This window comes from Arachis ipaensis, chromosome B10 (assembly GCF_059453495.1).
Source record: "Arachis ipaensis isolate K30076 ecotype BB chromosome B10, ASM5945349v1, whole genome shotgun sequence".
Taxonomy (NCBI): Eukaryota; Viridiplantae; Streptophyta; class Magnoliopsida; order Fabales; family Fabaceae; genus Arachis; species Arachis ipaensis.
In genome coordinates this window covers 77836874-77850086 of record NC_142435.1, presented here as the reverse complement: position 1 = coordinate 77850086, position 13213 = coordinate 77836874, and the positions used below count along the sequence as shown (strand labels likewise).

Sequence of the window (13213 nt, the reverse complement as noted above, 5' to 3'; positions counted from 1 at the left end):
CCTTACATTTTCCGGACTGAAATCTAAGTATTTCCCCCAAATCATTGTAAGCCAATTCTTTGGATTCGTGTTCATACTTTGATCATGGTTCCTAGTGATCCATGAGTTTGCATAGAACTCTTGAACCATTAAGATTCTGACTTGTTGAATAGGATTGGAGAGAACTTCCCATCCTCTTCTTCTAATCTCATGTCGGATCTCCGGATACTCACTTCTTTTGAGCTTGAAAGGGACCTCAGGGATCACCTTCTTCTTGGCCACAACTTCATAGAAGTGGTTTTGATGGACCTTTGAGATGAATCTCTCCATCTCCCATGACTCGGAGGTGGAAGCTTTTGCCTTCCCTTTCCTCTTTCTAGAGGTTTCTCCGGCCTTAGGTGCCATAAATGGTTATGGAAAAACAAAAAGCAATGTTTTTACCACACCAAACTTAAAGTGTTTGCTTGTCCTCGAGCAAAGAAGAAAGAATGAAGGAGAAGAAGAAGAAAATGGAGGAGATGGAGGGTGAGGGTGAGTTCGGCCAAGGGGGTATAAGGTGTTTGTGATATGTGAAATTGAAAGAGTGATGAGGGGTATATATAGGAGTGGGGGCTTAGGAAGGGAAAAAGAGTTTTGAATTTGAAGGTAGGTGGTGTTTTGGGAAAAAGTGAATGAGGTGATTGGTGAAGGGTATTTGGAGAAGAGTGTTATGGAAAGGTGTGAAGAGGAGAGAAGAAGAGGTGGGGATCCTGTGGGGTCTACAGATCCTGAGGGGTCAAGGACTTTAACATCCCTGCTCCATTTAGGCGTGTAAAACACCCTTAGAGTTCAATTCTGGCGTTAAACGCCAGATTGCTACTTGTTTCTGGCGTTTAACGCCAGCTTTTCTTCCTTTCTTGGCGTTTAACGCCAACTTGGTGCCCTGTTCTGGCATTAAACGCCAGACTGGTTCCTACTTCTGGCGTTAAACGCCAGTCTGGTGCCCATTTCTGGCGTTAAACGCCCAGAATGGTGCCAGACTAGGCGTTTAATGACCATTCTGCTACTCTTACTGGCGTTTAAACGCCAGTAAGCTCTTCCTCCAGGGTGAGCTATTTTTAACGCTGTTTTTCATTCTGTTTTTGATTTTTCAGTTCTTTTTGTGACTTTACATGATCATCAACCTAAAGAAAATATAAAATAACAATGGAAAATAAATAGATATAATTAAATAACATTGGGTTGCCTCCCAATAAGCGCTTCTTTAATGTCAATAGCTTGACAGTGAGCTCTCATGGAGCCTCACAGATAATCAGAGCAGGGTTGGGGCCTCTCAACACCAAACTTAGAGTTTGGTTGTGGCCTCTCAACACCAAACTTAGAGTTTGGTTGTGGCCTCCCAACACCAAACTTAGAGTTTGAATTTGTTTGACTCTGTATTGAGAGAAGCTTTTCATGCTTCCTCTCCATGGTTATAGAAGGAGAACCTCGAGTCTTGAATACAAGGTAGTCCTCATTCAACTTAAGGACCAATTCTCCTCTGTCAACATCAATCACAGCTTTTGCTGTGGCTAGGAAGGGTCTGCCAAGGATGATGGATTCATCCTCATCCTTCCCAGTGTCTAGGATTATGAAATCAGCAGGGGTGTAAAGGCCTTCAACCTTCACTAGCACGTCCTCTACTAGTCCATAAGCCTGTTTCATTGATTTGTCTGCCATCTCTAGTGAGATTCTTGCAGCTTGTACCTCAAAAATTCCCAGCTTCTCCATTACAGAGAGTGGCATGAGGTTTATCCCTGACCCCAGGTCACATAGAGCCTTCTCAAAGGTCATAGTGCCTATGGTACAAGGTATGAAGAATTTCCCGGGATCCTGTTTCTTCTGAGGTAATGTCTGCCTCATTAATGCTTTCAGATCATTGGTGAACAAGGGGGGTTCATCCTCCCAAGTCTCAGTACCAAATAACTTGGCATTCAACTTCATGATTGCTCCTAGATATTTAGCAACTTGCTCTTCAGTGATGTCTCCATCCTCTTCAGAGGAAGAATATTTATCAGAGCTCATGAATGGCAGAAGAAAGTTCAATGGAATCTCTATGGTCTTTGTATGAGCCTCAGATTCCTTTGGTTCCTCAAAGAGAACTCCTTTCTGTCTAGAGGACGTCCCATGAGGCTTTTCTCACTGGGACTCACGTCCTCCTCACTCTCTCCAGGTTCGGCCATGTTGGTCATGGTTATGGCCTTGCACTCTCTCTTGGGATTTTTTTCTGTATTGCTTGGGAGAGTACTGGGAGGAGTTTCAGTAATCTTCTTACTCAACTGACCCACCTGTGCCTCCAAATTTCTAATGGAGGACCTTGTTTCATTCATGAAACTTAGTGTGGTCTTGGATAGATCAGAGACTATGGTTGCCAGGCCAGAATGGCTCTGTTCAGAATTCTCTGTCTGTTACTGAGAAGATAATGGAAAAGGCTTGCTATTGCTAAACCTATTTCTTCCACCATTATTATTGAAGCCTTGTTGAGGCTTCTGTTGGTCCTTCCATGAGAAATTTGGATGATTTCTCCATGAAGGATTATAGGTGTTTCCATAGGATTCTCCCATGTAATTCACATCTGCCATTGCAGGGTTCTCAGGATCATAAGCTTCTTCTTCAGAAGATGCTTCTTTAGTACTGTTGGATACAGCTTGCAATCCATTCAGACTCTGAGAAATCATATTGACTTGCAGAGTCAATATTTTGTTCTAAGCCAATATGGCATTCAGAGTATCAATTTCAAGAACTCCCTTCTTCTGAGGCATCCCATTGTTCACAGGACTCCTCTCAGAGGTGTACATGAACTGGTTATTTGCAACTATTTCAATGAGTTCCTGAGCTTCTGCAGGGGTTTTCAGATGAAAAGATCCTCCTGCAGAATGGTCCAATGACATTTTTGACAACTCAGACAGACCATCATAGAATATACATATGATGCTCCATTCTGGAAGCATGTCGTAGGACACCTTTTGATCAATTGCTTATATCTTTCCCAAGCTTCATAGAGGGACTCACCTTCCTTCTGTCTGAAGGTTTGGATTTCCACTCTAAGCTTGCTCATCTTTTGAGGTGGAAAGAATTTTGCCAAGAATGCATTGACCAGCTTTTCCCAAGAGTTCAGGCTTTCTTTAGGTTGTGAGTCCAACCATGTCCTAGCTCTGTCTCTTACAGCAAAAGGGAAGAGCATAAGTCTGTAGACCTCAGGGTCAACCCCATGGGTCTTAACAGTGTCACAGATTTGCAAGAATTCAGCTAAAAACTGATGAGGATCTTCCAATGGAAGTCCATGATACTTGCAATTCTGCTGTATTAGAGAAACTAATTGAGGCTTAAGCTCAAAGTTGTTTGCTCCAATTGCAGGAATTGAGATGCTCCTTCCACAGAAGTCAGAAGAAGGTGTAATAAAGTCACCAAGCATCTTCCTTGCATCTCCACCATTGTTGTTGGGTTCGGCCATGTTTGTTTTGTCTGCTTCCTTTTCGAAAATTTTTGTCAGGTCCTCTTCAGAGTTTTGTGCTTTAGCTTCTCTTAGCTTCCTCTTCAGAGTCCTTTCAGGTTCAGGATCAGCTTCAACAAGAATGTCTTTATCTTTATTCCTGCTCATATGATAGAGAAGAAAACAAAGAAAGTGCAGAATCCTATGTCATAGTATAGAGATTCCTTAATGTGTCAGAGGAAAAGAAGAATAGAAGGATGAGGTAGAGAGGAGAATTCAAACTTATGAAGAAGGAGAGAGTCCGAATTGCTAATTGAGGAGGATTGTTAGTCCTTAAATAGAAGAAGGTGAGAGAGGAAATTTTCAAAAATTTTTAAAAGAAAAATAAAATTAAAATTTAAAATAATTAGTTAAAGAATTTTGAAAAATGGTTAGTGGTTTTTCGAAAATTAGAAGTGAGGAAGTTGTTAGGTGATTTTGAAAAATATTTTAAAATTAGTGATCAAAAAGATATGATTGAAAATTATTTTGAAAAAGATGTGGTAGAGAAGATATGATTGAGAAAATATGATTGAAAAAAATTTAAAAAAATTTTAAATTAATGATATGATTGAGAAGACATGAAAAAGATAAGATTTTGAAAATTTAGTTTTAAAACTTTCAAAATTGAAAAAGATTTGAATTGAAAACAAAATTACCTCCTTGATGCTGTCCTGGCGTTAAACGCCCAGAATGGTATCCATTCTAGCGTTTAACGCCCAAAATGCTACCCTTTTGGGCGTTTAACGCGCAGCCAGGTACCCTGGCTGGCGTTTAAACGCCAGATTTTCTTCTTCACTGGGCATTTTGAACGCCCAGCTTTTTCTCTATAATTCCTCTGCTGTATATTTTGAATCTTCAATTCTCTATATTATTGATTTGAAAAGACATAATTTTGAAATTTTTTGAATTTTTTATGATGAGAGAGAAAAACAACAGAATGAAACTAAAACAAGAGAATTTAAAGATCAGACCCTAGAAAATCATCAAGAGCAACTTGAAGATCAATGAAGAACATAATGCATATATTCAAAAAATGCAAGAAAATTAAAAATATGCAAGACACCAAACTTAAAATGTGACACTAGACTCAAACCAGAAACGCAAATTATTTTTGATTTTATGGTTTTATAAATTTTTTTTGTATTTTTCGAAAATTAATTGGAAAAAGAAAATAAGGAATTCAAAATTCTTAATGAGAGTTCCAGGAATCATGCAATGTTAGTCTAAAACTCCGGTCCAGGAATTAGACATGGCTTACTAGCCAGCCAAGCTTTCAGTGAAAGCTTCGGTCCAAATCACTAGACATGGCCAATGGCCAGCCAAGCTTTAGCAGATCATTACATTCAACAGCAAGATTGATAGAAATCAACAAGCTCTTGTGATGATAAGTTGAAACCTCGGTCCAAAAGATTAGACATGGCTTCACAGCCAGCCAGACTTCAACAGATCATCATGAAACTCTAGAATTCATTCTTAAAAATTCTGAAGTCATAGAATAATTTATTTATTTTTTGAATCATTTTTCGAAAATTAAAATTAAAATGCTTAAACATAAAATAAAATTACCTAATCTGAGTAACAAGATGAACCGTCAGTTGTCCAAACTCGAACAATCCCCGGCAACGGCGCCAAAAACTTAGTACGCCGGAATCGTGATTATTTATTCCCTGGCTATAGCGCCAAAAACTTGGTGTGGGAGAACGTGATCTCAAGACTTCTTCACAATTTCGTGTAACTGACCAGCAAGTGTATTGGGTCGTCCAAGTAATACCTTACGTGAGTAAGGGTCGATCCCACGGAGATTGTCGGCTTGAAGCAAGCTTTGGTCATCTTGTAAATCTCAGTCAGGCAGATTCAAATGGTTATGAGATTTAGATAATTAAAATATAAATAAAGTATAAAATAAGATAGAAATACTTATGTAATTCATTGGTGGGATTTCAGATAAGCGTATGGAGATGCTTGTTGCTTCTGAATCTCTGCTTTTTTACTGTCTTCATTCAATCATTCATACTCCTTTCCATGGTAAGCTATATGTTGGTGGACACCGTTGTCAATGGCTACCGTCCGTCCTCTCAGTGAAAATAGTCAAAATGCGTTATCACCGCACGGCTAATCATCTGTCAGTTCTCACTCATGTTTGAATAGGATCCATTGATCCTTTTGTGTGTGTCACTACGCCCAACACTCGCGAGTTTGAAGCTCGTCACAGTCATCCCATCCCAGATCCTACTTGGAATACCACAGACAAGGTTTAGATTTTCCGGATCTCAAGAATGCTGCCAATTGATTCTAGCTTATACCACGAAGATTCTGATCTCAAGGAATTGAAAGCTCTGTTGTCAGGAGAGACAATCAAACGCATGGACCAGGAATCCAAGAGATATGCATTCAAGCTTGTTTTCATGTAGAACGAAAGTGTTTGTCAGGCATGCGTTCATAAGTGAGAATGGTGATGAGTGTCACTTGATCATCACATTCATCATGTTCTTGTGTGCGAATGAATATCTTAGAATAAGAATAAGCTTGAGTTGAATAGAAAAATAATAGTACTTTGCATTAATTCATGAGGAACAGCAGAGCTCCACACCTTAATCTATGGGTGTAGAAACTCCACCGTTGAAAATACATAAGTGAAAGGTCTAGGCATGGCCGTGAAGCCAGCCTCCAAACGTGTACAATGATCAAAATAATAACATAAGATGTAAAATAAATCTCTAAAAGTAGTTTTTATACTAAACTAGTAACTAGGGTTTACAGAAAATGAGTAACTAAGTGCAGATAGTGCAGAAGTCCACTTCCAGGGCCCACTTGGTGTGTGCTTGGGCTGAGCATTGAAGCTTTCATGTGTATATACTCTTCTTAGACTTAAACGCCAGCTTTGGTGCTAGTTTGGGCGTTTAACTCCAGCTTTTATGCCAGTTCTGGCGTTAAGGGTAGATAGTGGGCGTTCAAACACCAGTTTGCGTTATCAAAACTCGGGTAAAGTATGGACTATTATATATTGCTGGAAAACCTAGGATGTCTACTTTCCAATGCAATTGAGAGCGCGCCAATTGGGTTTCTGTAGCTCTAGAAAATTCATTTTGAGTGCAGTGAGGTCAGAATCCAACAGCATCTGCAGTCCTTTTTCAGCCTCTGAATTATATTTTTGCTCAGGTTCCTCAATTTCAGCCAAAAAATACCTGAAATTACAGAAAAACACACAAACTCATAGTAAAGTCCAGAAATGTGAATTTTGCTTGAAAACTAATAAAAATATACTAGAAAGTAGCTAGATCCTACTAAGAACTACCTAAAAATAATGCCAAAAATCGTATAAATTATCCGCTCATCAACCATTTACTCACGTCGCATGACAATGCCGTGTACACATGACTGCCAGATTTTCAAAAAAGCTGATATGTTGCAAAAATTCAGTTTTTTAAGCCAAACTTTGAACTTTCATAACTTTTTTTTATATAGAACTCATTTTCAACCATTCTTGAACCATTGGAAAGATCATTGAATAAATGTTCATAAAAATCTAATTTCGTTGAATTTCCAACTCCGATGACCGAGTTACAGCACTGGCAAAATTGGCCAAAAATTAGTTTTTATCCAAAAATAGAATTTACCAATTTCCAAGAGGTTCACAAGCCACGTAAGTTTTTTGCATCAATATAATACCTCCTAACTATCCCAATTCACTTTTTTACTATCAACCAAGTTCAAGCCTACTTAATTTATATATTCAACTCTAAATTATCATTTTTTCACACCTCAATTTTATCCATAAACATTCAATGCATTTTATCAACTTACCAAGCTTACCTTTCATGGCCTCCGACTGAAAATTCATCAACTTAACTCATAATTCATAATCATACAATCACCAACCAAAATCAAATTCAACAATGTATCAATTTCAACATATCAATTCTATCCAATTACACCAATTCAAGCTTATTCCTATGGACATCTAGCATAGGATTTCATATCATATTACATGGTATTTAAATGAAACTTAAACCGTACCTCTAGGAAGCCAAGATCAAACCCTTAATTCTTGAATTTCACCACGTTTAGGCTCTAAGTTCACCTCCACTAAGCTCAAGCACCCCCAATGATTAACTTAATGCCTCTAAAACTAATCTACACTATTTTCACATAACATACACAATATTCAATCTCAAGGTCTTCATAAAACTTCATGAACACAAGAAAAAATGGCTCTTACTTTTACCCACTGAAATTGGTGATGAAACCTAGCTAGAACTCAAGCTAGAGCTCTCCCTAAACACAAGAATCACCAAGTTTCATAAACACACAAGCCAAAAGTGTGATTCTCATGGAAAAATGAAATTGTAATTTGTTGAGGGAGATGCTGACCAAAATATTTTGATAGGAATAAAGAGGAGGAGATAGACGCGTGGTCATAAACGGTGCGGCAATCGGAGCTCTAGAGAGAAAATTATGGAGGATTGAGGAGTTAGAGTTTTGGTTCCTCACCTCACTCTCATCTCATCTCATCTCAGCGTGTTCTCTCTCTAAAAGGGGGGAGAATGATGCTGAAATTGTTAAGTTGGTGGTTTATGTTTGTGGGCTTGGGCCCAACTTGGGTCCAGTTCACTCGTTTTAGCTTGTTGGCCCAATTTTAAGCTAAAACCTTTAAGATTAGTATTTTAATTTGTATTCTAATTATTTTCACTTTCCCAAATTATGAATTCTAATTTCTCAACCCTCTTCACTCATAATTAATTTTTCTCACTCGCAGTACCAAGTAGACTTAAGCCGGTACTACTGGCTAAAATACCAGTACGTGCTTTTACGCATTTCTTCTACAGAAAATCACATTTTTCTACTCGAAAAAATTCTCTGAATCCAAATATCATCGTTAAATTTTCAAATTATGAATTCTAAATTTTCCAACCCTTTGGCCCATAATTAGTTAATTACTTATTTAATTACCATTTAACCGAATTTTTCATCCTACCCACCTAATTAGAAATTTTTTCCTCAAAATTTAGTTGTCTCAATATCGCTTTCAAGTCATGATACATCTCTGTCGTTCTTAGGATGAATTTAGAAACCGCTCTTATGAGCTTCAGATAGTATCTGATTTCGCAAGTTTCCCACACTTGGTACAAAATTTCTCTCCTTACACCTCCGAATTTCCTCTCTATCTCAGACGACCTCTCTTTGCTCTTTCTATTCAATCACTTGTAGTATTTTTTGTAGTGCTTCATTCTCTTATTGTGCTTTATGAATATCAGTTTTAAAATCACTCATGACTTACAATTGATTCAAACTCACTCACTTCGGCCACATCCTCCACTCCTAGCCTTAGATCCGTAAACTTACTTAATAGCTCCCCTTCCTTGAGCATCATCCAAGCCACACTCAAAGACTTCTTACTCAAAGCATTCACAACCATATTAGCCTTTTTGGGTTGATAGTTCAAGTCAATGTTGCAGTCTTTCAATAAACCTTTACTCCATACAGGTAATGCCTCCAAACCTTCAAAGCAAACACAACGGCCACTAGCTCCAAGTCATGCGTCGGGTAATTCACTTCATGAGATCTCAGTTGCTATGAGGCATAAGCCACCACATTCTGATGTTGCATCAACACGCAACCTAAACCCTTTAATAATGCATCGCAGTAAACTTCGAATGGTTTATTAGGTTCAGGTAACACGAGTACTGGCGCTATAGTTAATTTCTCCTTCAAAGTTTAAAAACTCTCCTCACAGCCGAATATCCACACTAACAGTGCATCCTTGTCAATTTGCGAAAATAAAGCTTCACAACTCCTCATGATGTCGCATATGCACAAGTTTTGTCTTCTGTGTTCACAGGTCGTGTTCTAAGGAACTAACGTCCCAATGGTTAGATCTAGGAATTGCAAGTGACGCTGAAGTAAGCTCGAGTAGATTTTTGAAATGTACCAAGCTCAAAAGAAGAACGAACAACACGAACGGTAGTCGCGAGAAATTGGAAGGATAGCTTATATTGCAATTCAAGCAAAGTCATAGAAAAACAATGGAATGCACCAGAAAGAGAATTAAAGCACATCTCAAGAAAAGAATCCAAATCAAGAACCTTTGATAGAGAGAACAAGGAATATCAAATCAATTAGGTCTCATTTGATTCTAAAAAAACACAAGTTCGCGAAGGAAGGCAATTCAACTGCAAGTTTCCAAATATTTAAGGATCACTGGATTGTACCAAAACAAGCCCAGGCTCACTTTGAAAGGTACAAGTTTTATGAATGCATACATGTGAGTAAATAATAGGATTGGGAAGATGATCAAATCATTTTCAAAGAAGGAATCCGAGATCAAAACTCCAATACAAGTTACAAAAGAAGGATAGATCGAATCACAAAGATTTATTGGCACTCTTTCGCGCATAAAGCCTCCTGTCGTCTCTCTTCTTCACTGCCATAACCGGTACTCCCTACAGGGAAGCACTTGGTCGAATGGACTTCTTTTCCATTACATCCTTCAACTAAACCCTAAGTTCTTCCAATTCTAACGGTGCCACCCTATATGGTGCAATTGAAACTGGTCTAGCTTTTGGCACTAAATTTATTGCAAATTCAATCTCTCTCTGAGGTGGAAATTTGGTATATCTTCAGGGAAGACTTCGGTAAATTCTCGCACAATCAGTATTTGATTTAAGTCTTGCTCATCCCCTAATGGATTTGCAACCAAAAGGATAAATCATTGGCATTCTGCTCCACTATAATTCACCTTTGCCGCATTCAAGTAATAACTCCATGCAACTACCAGTCCTTCTAATTTCTCAGACATAAATCGGATAGAACGCTCAAAACAATCCTGTAACACTCGATTTACCGACAACCAATCAAACCCAATATCAAATCAAGCTCAATCATTGGCAAATAGATAAAATCATGTACAAACTCTCTGTCTTCCACCTTAAAAGAAACTTCTTGACATCCTAGTATAGTCACTATAACTTTTGAAGTCGGAGTATGCACATGTAAATCAAATGCTAATTTTGACACCTTTAATCTTAAACCAGCAGCTTTATCAAAGTCTATGAATGAATGAGACGCTCCAATATCATACAATGCAGTTAACACTTTACCACCAATTTCACATTTACCTCTGTTCAAAGTCTCTGATCTAGGAGCTTCATCCGCCATCACAGCGTACACGTGACCTTGTTGTTGGGCTCTCCCGGCATTTCGATTGGCCTTCTCGGGACAATTCTAAGATAAATGACTAGCTCCTCCACAATGGTAACACAGTCCTAATCTGGCTCTACATGGTATTCCCGGGTAGTAGCTTCTACATCTTTTATAGGTCAAGTAATTATAAGGTTGCCTCCCATATCTCCTTCCTTGATGATTGTTGTTGTTATTGTTCCTTCAGAAGTTGTTCTGGCATTGTTAAGGTTTTTAAGTATAATCTCTCCTCTTAAAGTTCCGACCTCTAGGAACCGAAAATCTTGCACTTTTCTGGTTGTGGTAACCACCACGGTTGGTACTTGTAGCTGCATTCTTTTTAGAACAATCCTCTACCACATACTTTTTGTTTACTAACTCTGCAATGCTCTTGACCTCAAGAGGAACTACAGCTTCCATAATATCATCCCTCACGCCATCTTCATACTTCATGCACTTCCATTCCTTAAACGCTTTAGGAGCACCCTGACAAATACTCGAAAAGCAGCATAACTCTTCAAACTTGCTCGTATAAGCAGCCACTGTTATGGATCTTTATCTCAGTTGTAGTAGCTCCAACTCCTTAGCTTGTCTTGTAGAGTTCGGGGAGTATTTCTTATAAACTCCTCTCTGAACACCTTCCAGGTGATTATCTCATCCCCATTTCCTTGATGCAGTAGATGGTGAGCTCCTTGCCACCAGTGTTACGCTTCTTCAGCTAGCTAATAAGCAGCAAGTTCAACCAACTGACCCTCAGGTACATGTTATTCTTGCAGTGCCTTTACTATTGCTTGAAACTAATTATAGGCTTCATTCAGATTAGTTGAACCCTTGAAGATTAGGGGATTGACCTTCAAAAAAGTTGTTAAGGTCTTCAGACCTCGATCAGCTTGATGGTTTCCCAGTCCATTACCATTTCTGTTTATCCTTTCCATATCCTGGTTCATAGCTACAGCATTTTCTTGTATCGTGTTGACAAGGTTAGTCATAGCCGCTAAGAACGTGGCCTAATTGCCAGGATGAGCGGTTTGCTCATTTCCTCTCTGTCCTCGTCCTCGATCTCGTCCACAAGTTGCCATTCAGGTCCTGTCTATACCAACAAGTGATATCAAGGTGATCAGTCTCAATATCTCAAGTTAAGTGCTTCAAATTCTGAAAGGTATACTAATGAACTTCATGCTAAACATATCAATTTGATACCCTAAATAGCACAAGCACTAACTTAAAGTATGCATTGAAGTATAAATAGTCCATCCCTCAGGCTTACGAGGACGAACTGCTCTGATACCATAATGTAACACCCTACCATTCAAATCCTTATGCTCGAGGCATAAGTCAATGATAATAAGGTGATACGAGAAGGCTGAAAAGGAATTAAAGAAAATCGTGAGCACAAACACACATATAACGAAATATAGCACATTCAGAAACATAGGGTAAAATAAAAACTTAAAGGAAGAATAGAGTAAAGATAGAATATATATATATATATATATATATATATATATATATATATATATATATATATATATATATATATATATATATATATATATATATAGTAAAGATATCCACTAGTCACAACTTGCGAAGTTTAGGTCGGCTAGGATTACAGTAATAAAACAGTTGATAACAGTCATATCACTCTCCAAAATACATCAAAACCTCTATGGGCAAAGTTTCAAAAGAATTATATACATATACATCATTAAAGCTTTCCAAAATAAGAAGGGAGGAATCTAAGCAAAATACAAAACAAAATTCAAACTAAACTTTGCCGTCTTCCAAATGAACTCCAGCTCACTGCGGAGCACTTGGCCTAAATTTGAAAAACAAGGAATATATACAAAATGAGAATCCCGACCCATGGTTCCCAGTATGGTAAAAATGCCAAATAGATATAATATAAGGTAACAGGAACTCTGTAAGTAATCTTAAATTCCCATAAATCAGTTGTTTCATCCTAGGTTCTCACTAATTCGCAATTAGGTAACTATGATAGGGGATTCTAGTCTACTTCACCTTTTTTAAAGTTTCAACAACTCTCCAAACTCCAAACAGAACAGCCTTCAGTGTCAACCGACACCAGCATGAGGAGCCTCTCAGATGTTCAAACACAAGCAAGAGAAACAAGTAATACACAAGTAGATTCAGGTAAAACAATTATCACATAGTCATATACACAAATTAAACAAGCCAAGACAAGAAACAATCCCAAACAATTCATTCAAATGTAAATGATGTATGCCTATCCTATGGCCGATGATATCATCTGTCGGTTATACAGCTAAGCCCGACATGTCCGGTAGCTAACCCTGGACAATTCCTGCATGTGCGCATCTCTCAAGAGGGATTCACATATCTTGGAGGAATAATATCCAGAAAGGTCTAAGTGTCTGGCCACATCTTGTGACAGAGGGATAATATCTAGGAACAAGTGGGATAAAACCACCATCCTTGTATCTACCCCAAAAGATCAAATATAAACTAGGAGTAAGCGGGACAAAGCTACCATCTTTGCATCTACTCCAGAAGATCAAACCATAACCTGGAGCAAGTGGAATA

The 13213-nt window shown here is 38.2% G+C and overlaps 1 non-coding gene and 1 pseudogene across 1 annotated transcript; one reads left to right on the top strand and one right to left on the bottom strand.

The window, feature by feature from the left end:
* The first annotated feature begins 2942 nt into the window (after positions 1 to 2942).
* On the top strand, positions 2943 to 3049 carry LOC148580517 (small nucleolar RNA R71). The gene has a single exon (XR_015895650.1). It is a non-coding gene; the product is annotated as a small nucleolar RNA R71 (small nucleolar RNA).
* A 7644-nt stretch (positions 3050 to 10693) lies between these two features.
* LOC148580516 (uncharacterized) lies at positions 10694 to 11727 on the bottom strand (annotated as a pseudogene).
* Between the last annotated feature and the right edge of the window lie 1486 nt (positions 11728 to 13213).